We start from the raw sequence: 18602 nt of genomic DNA, 5'->3' as shown, positions 1-18602 counted from the left end.
AAGGGGCAGTAGAATTGTGGCAGATAAAAGATGGCCACAAATCCTCTGGCAATTGAGAGGCGAGGGTCTATGTCCCCTCCCTTTGAATGTGATTGGCCTCTGTAACTACTCAGATAAGTAGACGATGGCAGAAGTGACTCTCTGCCAGTTTCCAGGCCCCTCCCTGTCTCTTGGAACAAAAGCTCTTGGAACAATAACTCTGGGGAAGCCAATGAGGGCGTAAGAAGCCTGCCTACACTGCTATCATCATGCTATAAGGAGACCCAAGCTAGCCACCTAAAGAAGCTGTGTAAAGAAAGAAAGGTCTGCCCAGGCCCCACTGTTACAGCCACCCCAGCCCACACACCAGACATGTGAGGGATGAAAACCTCAGATGATACTAGATTTAGCTGCTCCCTACCTGCAACCACACCAGAGACCCCAAGCAAGAACTGCCTGGCTGAGCCCATCAATCTCCGGAATCATGAGAGATAATAATAAATTGTTATTTTAAGTTATTGAGTTCAGTAATTGTTACATAACAATAAAATACAAAAACCCTCGTATGGTGGTTTGAAGTTGGATGTATCCCAGAAAAGTATGTTCTTAAAGTTAATCCATTCATTCCTATGGATGTGGTCCCCTTGTAAATAGGATCTTTTGGTAAAGCTGCTTAAATTAAGCGGTCACCCACCTCATTCAGGGTGGGTCTTAATCCTCTTACTGAAGTCATTTATAAGAGAATGAAATTCAGGCAAAGTGAGAGAGAAAGCCACAGAAGCAAAAAAAAAAGCTGAAAGCAATGAAACCCAGAAGAGACATTGCCACGTGCCTTGGCAGAGGAGCCAAGGATCACTGGCAGCCAGTTTTCAGAAAGAAAGAATCATCCTAAAATGATGCCTAGATTTGGACATTTTCATAGCTTCAAAACTGTAAGCTTGTAAGCTACTAAATTTCCATTGGTAAAAGCCAACCCATTTCAGCCTAAGAAATGAAAACACCTTGTTATGCCTGGTTTGATCCACTTATAATATGTAAAAGGGAACCACTGAGAGTTTTTGAGCAAAAGAACATCAGTACCACAGGTGCCCTTTATGAAAGGGACTCTGGCACAGTAGTGTTGAATGGCTGAGGGGTGTGTGGCACCCAAAACAAGGGCATCTCCAACCCTGCTACATAACTCCTACTAGTGAGGACAGGCCAAACCACAAAGATAACACAAGCTGGCTCCATCCTCAAGGATTCTTGCATGAAATGGGACCGTGAGGAGAAACATGGAACCCAAGTGAATGGTGGGTGAGTGCTTACCACTGAATTGAACTAAAGTTCCTGTGAGTCATGCACCTGCTCAGGAAAGTGATGGCTCCTTTTCCCTACTTCCTCAGTAGCTTGCTGTCCTGCTTTTCTGCTTCCTTTCTTAGTAGCGTCTTTGTTTCCATTTTCTTTCTTTTCTCCTTCTCTCTTGGGCCCAGCTTTGTCTCCCAATTCCATCTTGGGGTGGCCATCTAAATACAGGATCTAACAAACATTGGGACCAGGGTTCAAGAGTCTCCTCTGCTCAACACGTCAAAGCGAGTTTCATTATAAGAAGTCAAAGTGTCTGGGAGGAGAAAAGAGAACTCCATACTTCCACAGTAGCCTGGCCTCAGTTCAGCAATCCAAAAAAGAGGAAAACCAGAATGAGTTCTAGCACTTTCCCAGAAATGTATTAACTACATGCACTTGCATATTTTTCAAAGATAAAACCTCCCAGAAAACCCACTACAGAAGTATGGTGCATTTCACTGCTAAATTGGATAATATAGCAAGAATTGCACCTACCGTGGCTGTGGATCTGCTAGGAACTAGCTGTATAGGCTTGGGTTAATTACTCATCCGTGACTTTTCTCATGCATAAAATGAGGTCTTTGAGTTGAGAAATGAGGGAGCATGCCCTTCCAGAATTTTTTCCTTCCATAATTGTCTTTTGCAATATCCCCACTTGCTCCATTCCACGCATTATCACAATGTGCAATTGTGCAATGTGTGGATGTCTTTATTCTTTCATTGTTCACCGCCCCACCAGCCATTAGCTTCATGAGGACAGAGACTATGTCCTGTTCATTGCTATATCCCCAGCCCTCATAGAGTGCTGGACACAATTTAAATGGTCAAATATTTTTTTAACAAATGAATAACTGAGGCTCTTTTTTACACTGACCATCTTTGGGTCTAGAATTCACTGACTGGTTACATCTTGGGAAAACTTCCCACCATATCAAAACTCAGAGAGAAGGGAGAAATAATGGAACTGCAATAAACCAATTATCAAAATTTCAAAGGTTGGGCTTGATACGTCTTCACAAATAACCAGGGGACAGACGCAGTATGGTGGATTACAAATAAATCACTTTCATGTGGTTAATGTCATCTTCCCAAACATTGTCATTTAGTCTCTTTTGACAGCACATCACCAAGCAAAGAATGATATAACAACTGTTTATGATCTGACAAAATATAACAAAGTTACAATTCTTTTGAGTTTTGGGTATGCTTGTAGAATGGATTCATATTTAAATCAGATTCTGAGCAGATGAAAGTAATGTACATTAAGTCAGCTTGAGGAGAAAGACAGGCATTTTTGCCCCCATGGAAAACAACTGGGCCTTTAGCAGATGCCAGTATTTTGGGAAAAGAGGGGGCCAAAATTGGGAGGGAAGTTGCTATCAGTCTTTGCACCACTTTCAGATCAATGATACCTAATTCTGTAGGCACATTACCGCTTAGAGGTGCTTCACATTGATCAAGAGGAAGATTTCCATATGGCGATGCAAATTAGAATCCCTCTGCGGAGGTGTCTGAGAAGAGCCATAACCTGGGGAAATGCTTGGAAGCAGCTTGAATAAAGGAAAGTTGGGTGCTAGGAAGAAGTAGGAAAGTCTTTGGCTGAAATAAAGTCATTGTTTGATTAGCATTAGGTTCTGTCACTGAAGCTGCTGCCACTGTTACATTAGCACTGGGTTCCCTGGGAGCCCTGGTCACAGAAAACAAAGGGCCGAGTCTGCTGGCCTCACTTTTAGCATCTGGTTTGAAGTCCCACCCCCAATCCTTATGCCATTTGCCTTCACATCTCACATCCTCACCACTCGGCCTTCTTACTACGCAAATGTGTGGGTCTCTCTTCTGCAGCTTCTGCCTTAAGGCTCCTCTGAACATGAGGTGAGTTTCCTTCTGTTTTGAACCCCTCTAGTCCTCAGATTAAGTTTACAAATGACAGCTTGTATGGTGCTTTACTGTTGGCTAAATACATTGACATACCTTGTCTTACAATAATCCTTGAAGGAAGCCAAGGAGGAAAGAGACAAAGCATTAATAACTGCCAAGGTACACCATCTCTGGAGCTAAACAGAGCTGGGTTTGAAGTGCCTGCTCTCTCACTTCCTATCTGTGTGACTTAAGGCAGTTACTTAACCTCTCTGTGCCTCAATTTCCTTATTATTCTGATGCTAAGAGTAATGTGGGATAATGCAGGTCAAGCACTTATTTGGTACTTACTAAGACTTCAGTATGTTTACTATTATCATTTCCATCTGTGTTACTTTGCTAGCTGCAGGAATGTGATATACCAGAACTGAAATGGCTTTGACAAAAGGGGAATTTATTAAGTTATGAGTTTACAGTTCTAAGCCTATGGAAATTTCCAAACTAGGGCATCCAGGGAAGGAAATGTCCAAACTAAGGCATCCAGGGAAAGAAACCTTAATTCAAGAAAGGCTAATGGGTCAGGAACACCTCTGTCAAATGGGAGGGCATGCTGGTCCCTTCTTGGCCCCTTGCTCCTGGGCTCTGTGGCTTTCAGCCTCCATTCCCATGGAGGGTCCTCATTTACTGTGTCCAGAGCTGACTTTCACCTCTTGACTTCGTTGGCTCTCTCCAGGCCCTGGCTTGCTTAACATCTTATGGCAACATCTGCTGGGCTCCAAGCATCTCCAAGCATCGGTGTCTCTGTTCTCCATGTGTCCACATCTGTGTCAGCTCTGCTCTGAAGTTTCTGACACCTCTGAGGCTTCTGCCATTTCTCTAGGCTTGTTCTTTATAAGGTCTGTCCAAATGTCTCCTCTTTTAAAGGATTCCAGTATATTGATCAAGACCCACCCAGATGGTAGAGTCACATCTCCATCTAATCAAAAGCTAATACCCACAACTAGGTGTGTCACATCTCCTTGGAGAAAATCTAATCAAAAGATTCCAACCTACAGTACTGAATCAGGATTAAGAGAAACAGTTGCCTCCATGAGATTGAATCAGGATTAAAACATGGCTTTTCTGGGGTACATAATATTTTCAAACAAACACACCATCTTTAAAATGAGGAAACCAAGGAGAGTGGATATTAAACGACTCTCCCAAGGTCCCAGCTACTGAGCAGTAGAGTAAGATTTACTAACCACACTGTCAACCTCGGGGGTGATATGGAGTTGGATTAGGAGTTTAGACTCTGGAGCCTGCCTGGGTTGAATCTCTCTCCCACCTGCCAGCCATATGACCTTTGGACAAGTTACTTCACATTTCTGTTCCTTGGTTTCCATATATAGAAACTGGGTATAATGATAATATCTCCAACTCAGTAGGTTATTGTGAGGATTAAAAAAGTTAATACATGTGAAGCACTTAGAACAAAACCTGGCATACAGTAATCACTAAATAACTTTTTCTATAATGGGCCTTGTTATCCTTTAAAATATATACTTTTTCCTGCTAATAAAATGAAAGCATCAGCATTGTGGAAATTCTGGGAAATCTCTATCTTGCTCTTTCTAGTTAATCATTTTTTAGTAGCGTCTTAGTGAACACTGCTCCAAAATATTCAGCCCCACCCCGAGCAGGCTGTCATCAAATTATAACTGAGCTAGAACATGGGGCTTAGAACCCAGGGCAGCTGCACACCTCTCTCCAATCACCCCCTCCCCGTAAAAACAACAGCAACCAAGACTGAACACGATAGGAATTAAGGCCAGAAGTGTTTTGTTTGGGGCTGGTTGTTTATTTTGTTGTTCCGTTGTCATTTTATTTGGCCTCTCTGTATTGTACTCCCTCTGCCAAGTAGCCACTCATTTGCAGAATCTGGGAAGATGACAAGATTCCCATAATATGTGCTAATCTGGAAAATGAGAGGAAATAATACATTTTTTCCAAGAGAAGGAAGGAGACTTTTTTTCGCAGATGCCTGCTCCTGAGACTTCCTGGCCACATAGCTGAGACCCCCGTGACCTCTTGCCAAGAGGTACCCTTTCCAGAGGCACCAGGTGTGCTTCCAGCCACACTCCACTGAACTCAAGGGACGTTTTTCTTAAACAGGTCAAGTATGGGGAGCCATTTCACTTAACATCTGGCCCAAGACAGTTTTAAGGTGAAAGGAGCACCATTAACAAAATACCATGGGGTTGGGGTGGAGGGGAGTAGGCAGAGACCAGGTTGTGAGGTCACTTAGATGTGCCCAAGGCCACGGACCCCTTCAGCTCCGGGCCCAGGGCCCAGGTGTGTGACTGCTTTGGAACTGGGGTCTCTTCATCAGAGCTCTGGCTCCGGGAGCCAAAACGGATTCATGTTACCTCCACCTTAGTCTTGCCTTCAGAGTTTTTTGTACAATATTACAATAATCTTCCAAAACAGAAAAGAGGTGCCTGTTTCCTCAGTAGGAAACAGAGAAAGTGTCATTCCAGTACTGAGCCCCATACTCAGCTTAGGCTGCACAAATATTTGTTGAACGAATTGTATTCAATTAGAGTAGTTCTCAAGATGATAAAATAGATAGCATTGACTAAATGCTTTCTCTATGACAGGCTAAATGCTTTACATGTCTTTCATTTGATCCTCATAATAATCCTAAGGATGTAAGAAACACCCCCAAATAACAAATGAGGAAAGAGAGACATAGAAAGGTTGAGCAGTTGTCCAAGAGCACAGAGCCAAAGCCAAACACAGGTCTGTCTGCCACAAAGTCCACACTTTGAACCCCGAGTCTAGTAACATTAATAATGATAACAATAATAATAACAAACGCTACATGCCGGGCACAATCCTAAGCATTTTATATATATCTACACATATACATATATTACCCCTAGGTGTAGGTATTATTATTATCTCCATCTTACAGGTGAAGAGACTGAGGCACAGAGAGGCCAGACCCAAACCCAGGCAGCTGGACTCCAGAGGCCCTGCCCACCACCACCCATCTGCTGCCCCTCCACCCCACTGCTCTACTTATCATTAATGCCCAAGACAAAATTGTTTGGGTGGGAATTTTTCTTTGACAGGTCTTTGATAAAGCTAGGACCGTGGCAGTCATTTTGCTTCAATGTAATGAATCTTTCCTGTATGCTTATCTGTTTTGGTTCAGGGTTTCCTAGGACACAGAAACAGAGCAGGAGACACATGCCTTGGCTCTCTAAACTGCAAAGTCCATTCAAGTTTCAGTAGTTGCTGAGTGCTAACTAGGCACTCGGGCAGGTCCTTTCACATCCCCTGCTTCCTTGGATCTGCATGATCAACCTGGAGATGAGGTGTCATTCTCCCATTTTACAGAAAGTGTGGCCTCCAGGAGAGATCCCCAGATATTAGCCCTACCCAGGCAGGAATGCTCCTTGGCCAAATCCTTGGGTTAACCAGCATCACACATAGCAGCAGCACTTACACTTAATTTTTTTCTTAATATTCTGCATACAAGCACACACAGACACAAAAAGCTTAGCTATTTAAGAACTAAATATAGAACTGATAGCTGGGTTCAGTGTTTATTCTAATCCTTGCAGGTTCATAAAGTCCACTTTAGACAAAAATAAGGCTGACTCACATATGTAAAAGAAAATCAGTTCATATTTACAAGCTCCATAAAATCTGCTGCAGATACCTCGGTAGAGAAATACAGCAAATGCATTTATAACTTGACCCAGATGTCTCACTAGCAGTGGTCTAGAGGAGCCTCAGAGAGGGCACAAAACCAAGAAAGTATAATAAGGGCTCGGGTAATCTATGTGGGCAATATATACTAATTAATTAGTAAATGAACAAGGCAATCTGAGAATATTGGATTCAAATGGATTTTCCTGTGTTTGCAAAACCACCACAGAACACTCTATAAATGAGGTTTATGACATATTTAGAGGACCAAATTCATGGAAGCACACACACACATACACACCATGGGGAAAGAGGGGTTGTGCTTTTTTTCTGCCTGAGATGTTCTAGTAATTGTTGGCATTTCTGGAGGCAAGCACACTCCCTGTGCCCAGCCTGGTGCTAACCGGGCTCATAATTCATTTAAGCAAAAACGGCTGCACCTCCAGTATCTTATAATGTGCATGGAGGAGAAGATAAAAATGACAATGTGGTCCCTGCCCGCAAAAAACTTACCACATGATACCCGTACATTATTTCTTTAAGAAATATTTTAGTTGGCATCTGTTTGTTGAGGGGCACTGAAACCTACTTGAAATGACTCAAGGAGAAGGAAGACTTGTTGTCAGGAAGCATGGCATCTCATGGAACCGGTTGCAGGGAGCACAGCTGGCTTCTATCCATTTTTCCTCTCTCTGGGGCCACCTGGTCTTGCACCCTCATTCCATTTCTCAGGGATTCTCTCTTTTCCCATGTGTCTCTCCACCAGCCCCCTCCATATCCACACAGCCAGCTGTGTATGGAGTGGGCAGGTGCTCCTCATTTGACAATTAAACTCTGCTGCAAAGGAGTAGAGACCTACCCAAATGCTAACGCTGAGACTATTCAAAATCATGGCTTCTGAGGGAGGAGGCACTACCTTAGGGACTCCTGGCCTCTTCGGCTATGCCCACAGGGACAGGGCAAGCTGGCTTATTTTTGGATGGGCTTTGAAGTTGGTCACTTGAATCTTATTTCCTCTTTGGGGAAGAACCTTCTATAAGCAAACACAGCCCTCTATGAAGAATGCCACTTTCCCCAGAGGGATCACGATTACCAAGAAGCCCCATGTATGTGGAGGTCAGATTCCAGGAACTCTACCATCCACCACCCAGAGGAAGGGGGAAAGCCCTCTAAAGGCCCAGGCTCCCAAGTCTGCAGGGGAGAAGACAGTCATTGCAAAGCTTCAGCACAGAACTTACTGATTTACAATTATATACTCTCTACAGGCATTAATGAAGAGCCTTCATCAAGCTAAAGCGGCATCGGGGGCCCCACAATTAGGAAACATAGTCATCACCCACAAGGGCCTCCCTGAAAAAACAGGTCTTAACTCAGAAGGGGTTACCAGGCTAAGAGAGGCTCAGGAACTTATCCACATCACAGGCTTAGTCCCATGAGGTAGAGCCAGGGTTTGGACCCTGCTCTTTCCATTTCACTAGGCAGCTGCCTCCTAGAACAAACAGAAATGAGAGGTGCAAAGGGACCAGAGAGTGCAGAGGAGAGAGAGTGGCCTCTCCCGGGGAGTGGCAGGAATGAATTGGTAAGATTTCCACAGCAGACTTGGGAGAATTCTTACATCAAATTAAATTACTAATGTACTTGTGGTGGTTATGTTCAGGCATCAACTTGGCCAGCTGAAGGTGTCTAGTTCTGTTGCTGTGGACATGAGCCAATGGCATGTGAAGCTCATCTGTCACTGATTAGATCTGCAGTCGGTTAGGTGGTGTGCCTGCTACAATGAATGATGTTTGTCTTAATTGGCTGGATGCTTAAATGAGAGAGCTCGACGTAGCACAGCCCAAGCAGCTCAGCATACCTCATCTCGGCACTCGCAACTCAGCCCAGGCCTTTGGAGATGAAGAAAGGAATCACCCTGGAGAAAGTTGTTGGAACCCAGAGGCCTGGAGAGAAGGCCAGCAGAGATTGCCCTGTGCCTTCCCTTGGAAGAAAGAACCTCAGTTGAAAGTTAGCTGCCTTTCCTCCAAAAAACTATGCATTTTTAACTAAATTTTATTAAAATTTTATTAAAAGCTGATCCACCTCTGATGTGTTACATTCTGACAGCTTTGGTAAACTAGAAAAGTACTACACTTTGGCTCTTTGCTTTCATAGTCAACAGAGCGAGGGCAGTAGATTTTAGTAAATCTGGAGCAGGCACAGTAAGAGATTGACAATGAGGAATACAGACCTAAGAAGTATGAAGAGCAGGTCCCAAGATAGCACTAAAGGGGGGCCATTTAGTGTAAGAGGGAACAGACCTAGACAGCTCACCAGCCCTGTATTAAAATATTGTCAGTAATCAGTATTTCTAATGATACATCTCAGTTATCAAGAAATGGATAAATTACATTGACTTGACATGTTGTCTAAGGTGAACAGAACATGCAAGTTTGTTTTATGGAACAAAACATTGGACCAGGAGTAAGAGCCTGGATTTAACTCTGCATCTACCTTGGACTAGCTCTATCATCTCAGGCAAATCGATCAACACTTCACTGGCACAATGAGGGGTTGCAACAACTCTAAAGTCTTTCATTCCAAAGAAAGTGATCCTGGAGAGCAAAATTATTCCTGCCCATACCACTCCACCAGTGCCAGCAGCTCTGGTGGGGGGTGACCCTGTTCTCCCTTTGTGACCATTCAATTCCTATATACATTGCTGTTTATTCCAGAGACAGTGTCATCTTGCTGCAGCTTCTCTCTGCCATGTTTCCCTAAAAGCCCTTGCTCTTCCCAGCAGTTCCACCTTGTCCAGATTGTCGCTGTTAGTGTCCCAAACATATCATTTTAAAATCATGGGGCACTTGGCTACACACTAAAAAGTTAAAAATATATATACATATATAGAATGGCAAGATCATTCCACTTAATATTCTTAAGGACATGAATCACTCTAGTTAGGTACATTTACCATCTAGATACAGCAAAGGTCCCTCGATTCTATGAAAATGAAAATGTACAGCAGAGAAACTATTGATGACTGTGCCTTCTACAGAAGGCTGAATGCAAGTCTACATTAGCAGACTCTACTCTGCTGTAAACCTTGGCAATAACCTTTCAGAAGGGAAGGGCCTGGGCGCATTTTATTGCCTTCTCCATTGAGAATGTCTCCTATTCAAGGGTCAGAGCCAGGAGATTGTGCTTTGAAGCTTCAGCCCCAAATTCTGTCCAACCACAGTACTTAAAGCTGCGGTACTAGAGATCCATTCCTTGGAGACCTGGATGTTCTCTCACCTCCAGAGTACACTGTTTAGCTAAAACCAAACACCCCTGAGAGAGATAAGACCTGAATCCACAGATGGCAAATAGGTTTGTATAAAGTGCCAACTCTGATCCGTTGGTAATGACTGCCTCCTCCTTCCTACTGAAAAGATGCTTTCACTGTTCCCTGGGGTGAGATCCAAAATATTTAACAACTCACCCATCAGCAGATATCAGCTATACAGCTACAGCAGTAGCTCTTCCGGGTCCTCTTCCTCCAGCCCCCACCCCCACCCCAAACCCTTCCAGGCTCTTCCAGGCCCCTGGCTAGTTTGGATATATTAATACTTTAGTTGGTGAGTCAGTGTGGTGGGGGGAGTCCAAAGGGGGATACTCGAGGCAGCAGCTATTTACCAACCGGTGCAGAAGTGGTTCCATGTTTAAATGTGCTGATTGCATGTGGAGTGTCAGCTCTGGCTGTCCCCCAGGTGCATGGGAAGTGGGCAGTAATGGATTAGCAGTGTCAGTCTTAGGTAGAAGCAAAGGAGAGCCCAGCACAATGTCAAGTATTTGCCCTGCCTGCCCACCTGTAACCTTTACCTTCTAATGAATCCACATTTTTCTGTGGGACCAGAAACTCATGTGCTGTGGGCATCATGAATTTTGACTGGAAACAGAGATGAGTGGGTGTTTTGGTTTGCCAATACTGCCAGAACGCAATTACCAGAAATGGATTGGGTTTTAAAAAGGGAATTTATTAAGTTACAAGTTTATAGTTCTAAGGACATAAAAATGTCCAAACTAAGACATCGGGGAAAGATACTTTGACTCAAGAAAGGCCAACGTCTGTCACATAGGAAAGCATGTGGCTGGCATCTGCTGGTCCTTGTACCCATTTCTGTTATTTCCAGCTTCTGACACCAGTGGTTTCCTCTCTAAGCATCTGTGGGCCTTTACTTAGCCCTTTCAGGACACAATTCTGAGTTCTGGGTTTGCTTAGCATCTCATGGAAAGGCACATGGCAATGTCTGCTGGGTTCTGCCCATTTCTTAGCATCTGCTTTCGTGAGCACGCCAAGCATCTCCAAATGTCTGATCTCTGTCAACTCTGAAGCAACTGTTCTCCAAGCATCTACATCTAAGATTTCTCTAAAACATTTCCCCTTTAAAGGACTTCAGTAAAATAAAGAAAACCCATCTTGAATAGGTGGAGTCACATCCCCATCTAATCAAAAGGCTACACCCACCATTGGGTGTATCATATCTCCATAAAGAAATCTAACCAAGAGGCTATACCCACAATTGAGTGGGTCCATCTCCATGGAAACAATCTAATCAAAGGTTTCCATCCTACAATATTGAATCAAGAATAAAGAACATGGTTTTTCTGGGGTATATAATAGATTCAAACTGGCACAGCAGGTAAACCCCAGACATGTGCGTATGGGACATGTGTCCTTGACTTATATTTGGTTGTCAGGAACCTTCTTGTAAAATGAAAACAGAATACTCATGGACCATGATGTAATTTTAGTGGAATTATCTTGGAAAGATAAAAATGATAGGATTGTACCTATTCACCTTCAATTAAAAGTCTGTTAATCTACACCAATGGTGACTTTCAGACCCTAGGAACCCCAGGAGGTATCAAATTTTCCTGCCTTTCTTCATGGATGCTCACTAACAGAAGCTACTGCTAAAAATTTTAGGCAAAGGGTACTCCAGGATCCCCTTCTCATTGTATACCTGGCCTAACAGTTACCCCAGATCACTCTCCACCCATGGAAGACACCTGGGTGCAAGAGTCTAAGTCCCTCCCACACTTTAGTATGAACCAAAAATACCTGAGAAGAGTGTTTAATATGCCACTTCATGGGTGCCACTCTACATTTTAACAAATTACCAAATTGCCTCTGAAGCTAGTGCTAAACAACACATTGAGAAAACCTAGCTGGTGAGAATGCAAACCCAAGAGGTTTCTGGGGAGAAAAAGCAGATGGTAAAATGGAAGAACCAGTTCCAGGAGGATCACGGCACAAGACACGAATTCCCCCAACCCCAGCTTTCTTAATGGTTGGCTAGATCTGGCCTTCATCGAAATAATGAATTAGGCTCATTTATGATACTCATTATGAACCAAGCAGATTGTGTTCATCATCTCAAATCTCATAGACTGGCCACCCTAATAGGCGGGCACTACTATCATTCTCATTTTAAGATGAGGAAACTGGGAGAAAGACAAAGTACAGCCTTTTGCCCAAGGTCACCCAGCTTGAAGAAGTGAAACCAGGATTTGGATCCAGACGCCTGACTTCAGAGCCCAGACATTTTATCTCCAGCCTGTACTGCCCATGTACTAGAACAGTCCTCTTATAGCTGAGATGATTGCTCAATTGCACATAATAGCCTCATGGACCAGCTAAAACATGACTATCAGCTTTTATGTGGCTGAAAATGAATATTATTGCTGGGAAATAAATAACAAAAAATAAAACCGACGGGCAAAAATTGCATATGATAAATTTCATTATAATTAAAAATTGATTAAAGAATCAAATCTCCTTGACAAAATCTAGATATGCAACAAAACAAAGCCTGAGAAATTTGGACCTGAAAAGAATAAAATCATTATGGTAAAAGCCAAAATTTAATATGGTCCCAAAAAAAGCCTGATTGTTGAATTAAATTTTTATTGTGGAATATATATGGAAAAGAACTTCTCATAATAAAAACCAAAATGAGTGGAAATATTTCAGATGGCTCCAATAGCAAAAGGAAAAAAACACGATCAAGAAATGAAATTGACTTAATAATGTTTTCCCTGGAACATCCTTTTATGACAAAAAGTAACATTTTATAACTCTAGTCAAAATTATTTATTTATAAACATGGAGTCAACATATCCTCATGGGTCAAAATAGCAAGGAAAAACCTTTCCCTGGGCCACCTGGGCTTTATTTATAAATAGTGCCAATCACTTTGGGCAGTAACCAGAGACCATAGGTAGGTTTTGTATAATAATCATGACATGAAATCAGGTGGCAGAGGGTGAGGGATTAGGATAGGGCATGCACTCTCTGTCTACCTGCTGCACCTTCTAAGGGAGCCCCAGTTGAGAATTATGCTGCACTGATATACAGTTATTGATGCAAGGGCATAATGCTTCCCACTAGGACAGGAAGAACATGTTTGAGAAACAATGCATTAAATATTGAGATGTTCCCTCACCTCTTTGCATCTCTCTATCCCGAGCCTCTCCTCTGCAGGTATTTAAATATCTGTGTACTCTTACCCAAGTGCCTGTCATCACCATCTCTCATCTGGACCATTGTAATAACTTCTTATAATCATTCTTCATTTTGTAGCTGGAAAGATCTTTCAAACATATAAGTCAAATCATGTTCTCCAGCTTAAAACCATTGAGTGACTCCCTATGGCCCTTAGTATGAAGAATGAAAGCCTTATTCTAGTTTATGAGAAAGACTTTACAGCCTGATGTCTGCCTACTGCACCAGCTGCATCTGTACCACCCCCTGTCTCTCACCTCACTCCCCCTGCACTGCCTTTCTCTCCAGCCTTGTTAATTCCCACCTTGGAGCCTTTGCTTGCATTAGCAGTTCCCTCTGCCCTCTTATCTTGTCTTGTTTGCCTCTTCCTTGACATTCAGGCCTCAGTATAAATGTCATGTCCTTGGAGAGGCCTTTTCTGGCCCCCCAAACCACAGAAACTCCACAGTTACTATGACATAATTCTATTTCAATTCCCTACATAGCACCACATCTTATATTTTTATTTGTTTGTTTATTTGATTCTTTTCTGATCCTTCCATTACAATGTTATGCTCCATAAGGGGAGGAACTTATTTTGTGTTGTTCACTACCTGTAAATACCCAATAAATATCTATAAATGGGTAAATGAATGAATGAGTAAGCAAATGAATAAATGAAGTATTAGGAGCCAGTGTGCTGGACATACCAAAGAGAAGTGGAGACCAGGTGGTGCTTCCTTCTGTCAACCCAAGACTCTCCTCAAACCACCACACTCCCCTTTCCCTGAGGAAGCTCACTCCACACACCATGACTTCACCCTCCTCTGAGCCTCTAAAGCAGTAATTTACATCTACAGGTGGCCCTTCACTCCACGGTGACATCACCTGGGCCACTGTGTCTTATGTTTTGTGTATATGTTATCCCCCATATTATATTTTTCTGCTTCTTTGCCCCAGTTAGGATCTCCCCAACTAAAGTAATCTCCTTGCAGGTTTGGCCTGTGTTTTTTATGACCTTCAGCTTCTAATGGACATCCAGTAAATAGTTCATAAACCATAGAAGCTCAAGTTTGGAAGTTGTTTCAGTTTGCTAAAGCTGCCAAAATGCAATATACAGAAATTGACTGGTTTTTAATGATGGGGATTTATTAGGCTACAAGTTACAATTCTAAGGCCATGAAACTGTCCATATTAAGGCATTAACAAGAGGATACCTTCTCTGAAGAAGGGCGATCAGCATCTGGGACACCTCTGTCACATGGGAAGGCACAAGGCTGGCACCTGCTGGTCCTTCACTCCTGAGTTTCACTGCATTCAGTTTCTGATTCCAATGGCTTTCTCTCTGAGTATCTGTGGGTCCTCTCTTGTTTCCAAATATCTCTGGATTTTATCCTCTCATAAAGGACTCCAGGAAAGGACTAAGACCAACCTTGAATTGGGTGGGGCACATCTCAATTGAAACAACCAATCAAAAGGTGCCACACACAATAGGGCTGCACCCACAGGAATGGATTAAAAGAACATGGCCTTTTCTGGAGAACGTACAGTGTCAAACCTTCTCGAAGTTCCCACCAGGGAGGCCAGAGAGTTGAGGCCTGGACCTGGGATGTGACTTTCCCAAGATTACCTGGCTAGTCAGTCACAGAATGCGTCCTTGGAACTGGTTTTGCTGTTCTCCAAGCCAGTGTTTTTTCCACTGAGTTAGTAAAGTCCTTATTAGAAATGCAGATTACTGACAGCCCCTTCAGACCTGAGGCAGAGCCCAAGAACCAGGCACCCAAAACGATCATAGCAGATGCGACTCCAAGGGGCCCAAAGACCATGCTGCTTCTGTAACCTAATGTTAGGTTGAGTCATATGAAACTGGACATTCACAGTATTTTACCTTTACATTTGGCCATTTTATATGGCTCAACCTAATAATATTCTCTTAGGTGTGGAGTGTTAAGTGTGAAAGAGAATAAGACCCAGACAAGAGGTGATAGCTCTCTGGGGGACAAAAAAATTAAAATTCTGACAAAAGGGATAAGAAGTGGAAATTTCAGGAAGGCAGAGGGAGCCTCCTTTACTGACCAAAAGTTGCTGTAAGTTACAGTGAGTTATAACCAGTGGTAGCAATTCCTCCTTATTAAAGAGGATATGAACAATGATAAAAGCTTGTTAAATTAACATTTAATGTGGGATTACTCTTGGCCAAAGACCACTTTGGGCACTTTGTGTGTATTTACTTATCCTTACCACAATCCCACAGTGATAGGTGGTTGCTGTCATCATTCCCACTTCACAGATGAGAAAACCAAGGCGGGGAGAGAGTAAGGAAGTAGTCCAAGGCCACAGATTAGGAAGTGGCAGAGAACATGCCCTCACCCACTGCGCTATTCAACAGGAAGTTGGATGACCATTCAGCAAGGACTTTGGAAAGTCCATCATGGAGTGAACATTATTCCTGGGGTGGATATAGGAGTTTGGGGTTATGAATTTCAATTTCTTATATACCTAATATGTGCCTGGCACTATTCTATCCACATGAGGCATTGTGTTTTTTATACCGACCAAGACTGTCTCTCCTTCTTTTGAGCAAGTTGCCAGCGTTACCCCCTTGCCACCTCCACCTGTGCTCTCCCCCATCCTGACTACCTTGGAACTAATCTTGCAGCTATGGGACTACAGGAAAAAAAAAGGACAAAAGACAACTTCAGACCTAACTATTTTAAATATCACCCTTACCCCCCAGCCTCCCTCTCCCCTCTTCCTCTGGGCCCTGCTACCCAGGTGCCTAACTGGCTAGTTCCCTTATTTCCCTCCTCCTCTTTCCTGGCCCTTATAGGCTCCAGGTGGCTTAATTACCACAATGGAAAATATTCCAAACTAATGGTTCTAATTGCAACCACAAGAAGTCCTTCACCTATCGTGGTGGAAGCAAATCATCCTAATTGCAGACTTAATAAAGCACATACCCACCCCAGTGATGAACCCCTGTGACTCTCTTTCAGTGCTTTCCCTCCAATATGTAGCTAGCCCTTAAAAAGCTGGCTGCCCTTTGTTTCAGAGCTGAGTTCTACTCTCTCTCCCTTGTTATAGCAGTCCCTGAATCAAGTCATTCTTGCTTATTTAACCCAGTCCAGGGCAGTTTTTTCTTTGATGATACTTATCCCAGTAATGCCAAAATAGGTATATGTACTCATTTTATAGACAAGGAGACAGTCTTAGTTTTTGCCAGGCTGCCATCACAAGTACCCCAAATTTGTTTTGGCTTTAACAACAGGAATTTATGGACTCATGGCTTCAGAACCTAGAAGGCTGCTTCCTCCCAGAGCTGGTAGCATTCTGGCTGGCTATCAATCCTTGGGTTCCTTGGCTTTCCCAGCACAAGGAGATGTCCTCTCCTTTCTCATCTGTGTTCCATTGACTTCCAACTTCCAGCTCCTCCCCAGGGCTTTTTCTGACTATGTCTGAATTTCTTCTACTTTAGAAGACTCCAGTAACCCAGATTAAGGCCCATTCCCATTCAGTTCACTTTTAAATAACATCTTCAAGAACTCCTATATACAGGGATAAGGATCAAGACCAAAAGCATGTCTAAATTGAGGGACATAACTCAATTGACCACAGAGACTAAGGCAGAGCAAAGGAAACTAGCCTTAACCTGTCTGTGACAACGCCAGGATTAGAACCTGGGTCTGTCTAATTCCAGAAGTTTGTGAGCATGGCTGGAGGAAAGGGGCCATGTCTCTTCCGTGTTCTTCTCCAAATGTTAATGGGGCCTGGGAGCTAAGCAGAGCTAAAGAGCAGGAAAGGCGTTTAGAAATGCGTGATTCTGCCTTTACCTCCTGTAGACTGGCTCTCACATCAGATAAACTAGATTGCCAGTTTATCCCAGGCCATTTACACATATTACACCCCATCAGAAGACCTAGCATGGCGTGGGCAACTTGCCTTTCCCAAACCTTCACCAATGAACAAACTCAGAAAAACACAAGGGACTCCATTAAGAAAGTGCAACAACAAATAAGGAAAATCAAGATTCTCACTGAACATTTAAAACCGAGCCCTAGCCCAGCCCTCCCAAACTGTTCTCTTCTGGTGAGATCAATAGGAGCATTTGCTGTGCTGCAGATCCCTTGGCTCCTGGCTGAGAAGTGTCTTTTCCCACCCCCACTCCCCAAAGCCCTAGAAACAGTCACCTCCCCGGCATCCCAGCTCTGGATTCTGCCACTGCAGGGACAGATGCTGTTTCCTTTACTTGCCTGATAATGATATCATTTACCTTGCGGGTTCCTTTGGCTGGTTTTTGTTTTATATGCTACAAGGGTTCTCAATTAGCCTGTTTCCTCTACCATCTGCTGATGAGAAGGATGGCATTCATGACATGCATCTACAGAGACTCCTTTCCCGCTTTACTCAGAATTAATGAGACTAGGAAGTGGCCTGGCCTCCGGATCAGAATCACTACCTCTCCACTGGGGGTGGGATTAGGGACCAGAGATGAAGAGGTAATTAGGGGCTGGGTTTTTACTCTTCAATGAGAGAAGATACTGCAGTTCTAGGACCAACACACTTCATGCTTCTGAGTCCCTTTCCAACTGAGTTCTGCTTGGAAAACCATGGTCACCCTGGGTGCCTCTTCAAGTGCCAGCCATGCAAGAGCCCTGGTCCAGGCAAAGCTGGCTTTGCCCATGGACGCTGAGGGGGGCCGGCTAGATGGTACCGCCTTGCTTACTGGGCCCAACATTCAAACCATGTTTCCCAAACAGTTCTTCAGAACCCTTGTCAAAAAATGTTCAATTAACTCTCCCTTGATCAAATAAAATTAAACAATTCTACTCATAGGTGTTTACCCAAGAGAAATGAAGATATATGTCCATTCAGACACTTGTAATGCAAATGTTCACAGCAGTTTTATGCCTAATCACCCAAAACTCCAATTGCTGGTGAATGAATAAACAAATTGAGATCCATCTATGCGACGGAATACTACTTAACAATTAAAAGGAACAATCTACTGATGCTTGCAAATTGTTGAGCCTCAAAAACATTATGCTAAGTGAAAGACAGGGACACAAAAGACAATATATTTGCTGCATGATTCCATTTATATGAAGTTCTAGAAATGGCAAAACCATAGTTATTGTAAAGATATCAGTAGTTGCCAGGGGTTGGGAGTTGGGCGGGAAGATTGATTGTGGTGGCATTTACATGAGTGTGTCTATTTGCCAAAGCTCATTAAATGGCA

Source organism: Tamandua tetradactyla, chromosome 13 (assembly GCF_023851605.1).
Source record: "Tamandua tetradactyla isolate mTamTet1 chromosome 13, mTamTet1.pri, whole genome shotgun sequence".
In the NCBI taxonomy this organism is placed as follows: domain Eukaryota; kingdom Metazoa; phylum Chordata; class Mammalia; order Pilosa; family Myrmecophagidae; genus Tamandua; species Tamandua tetradactyla.
The sequence above is the reverse complement of the archived record's forward strand: the minus strand, read 5'-3'. Positions refer to the sequence as shown.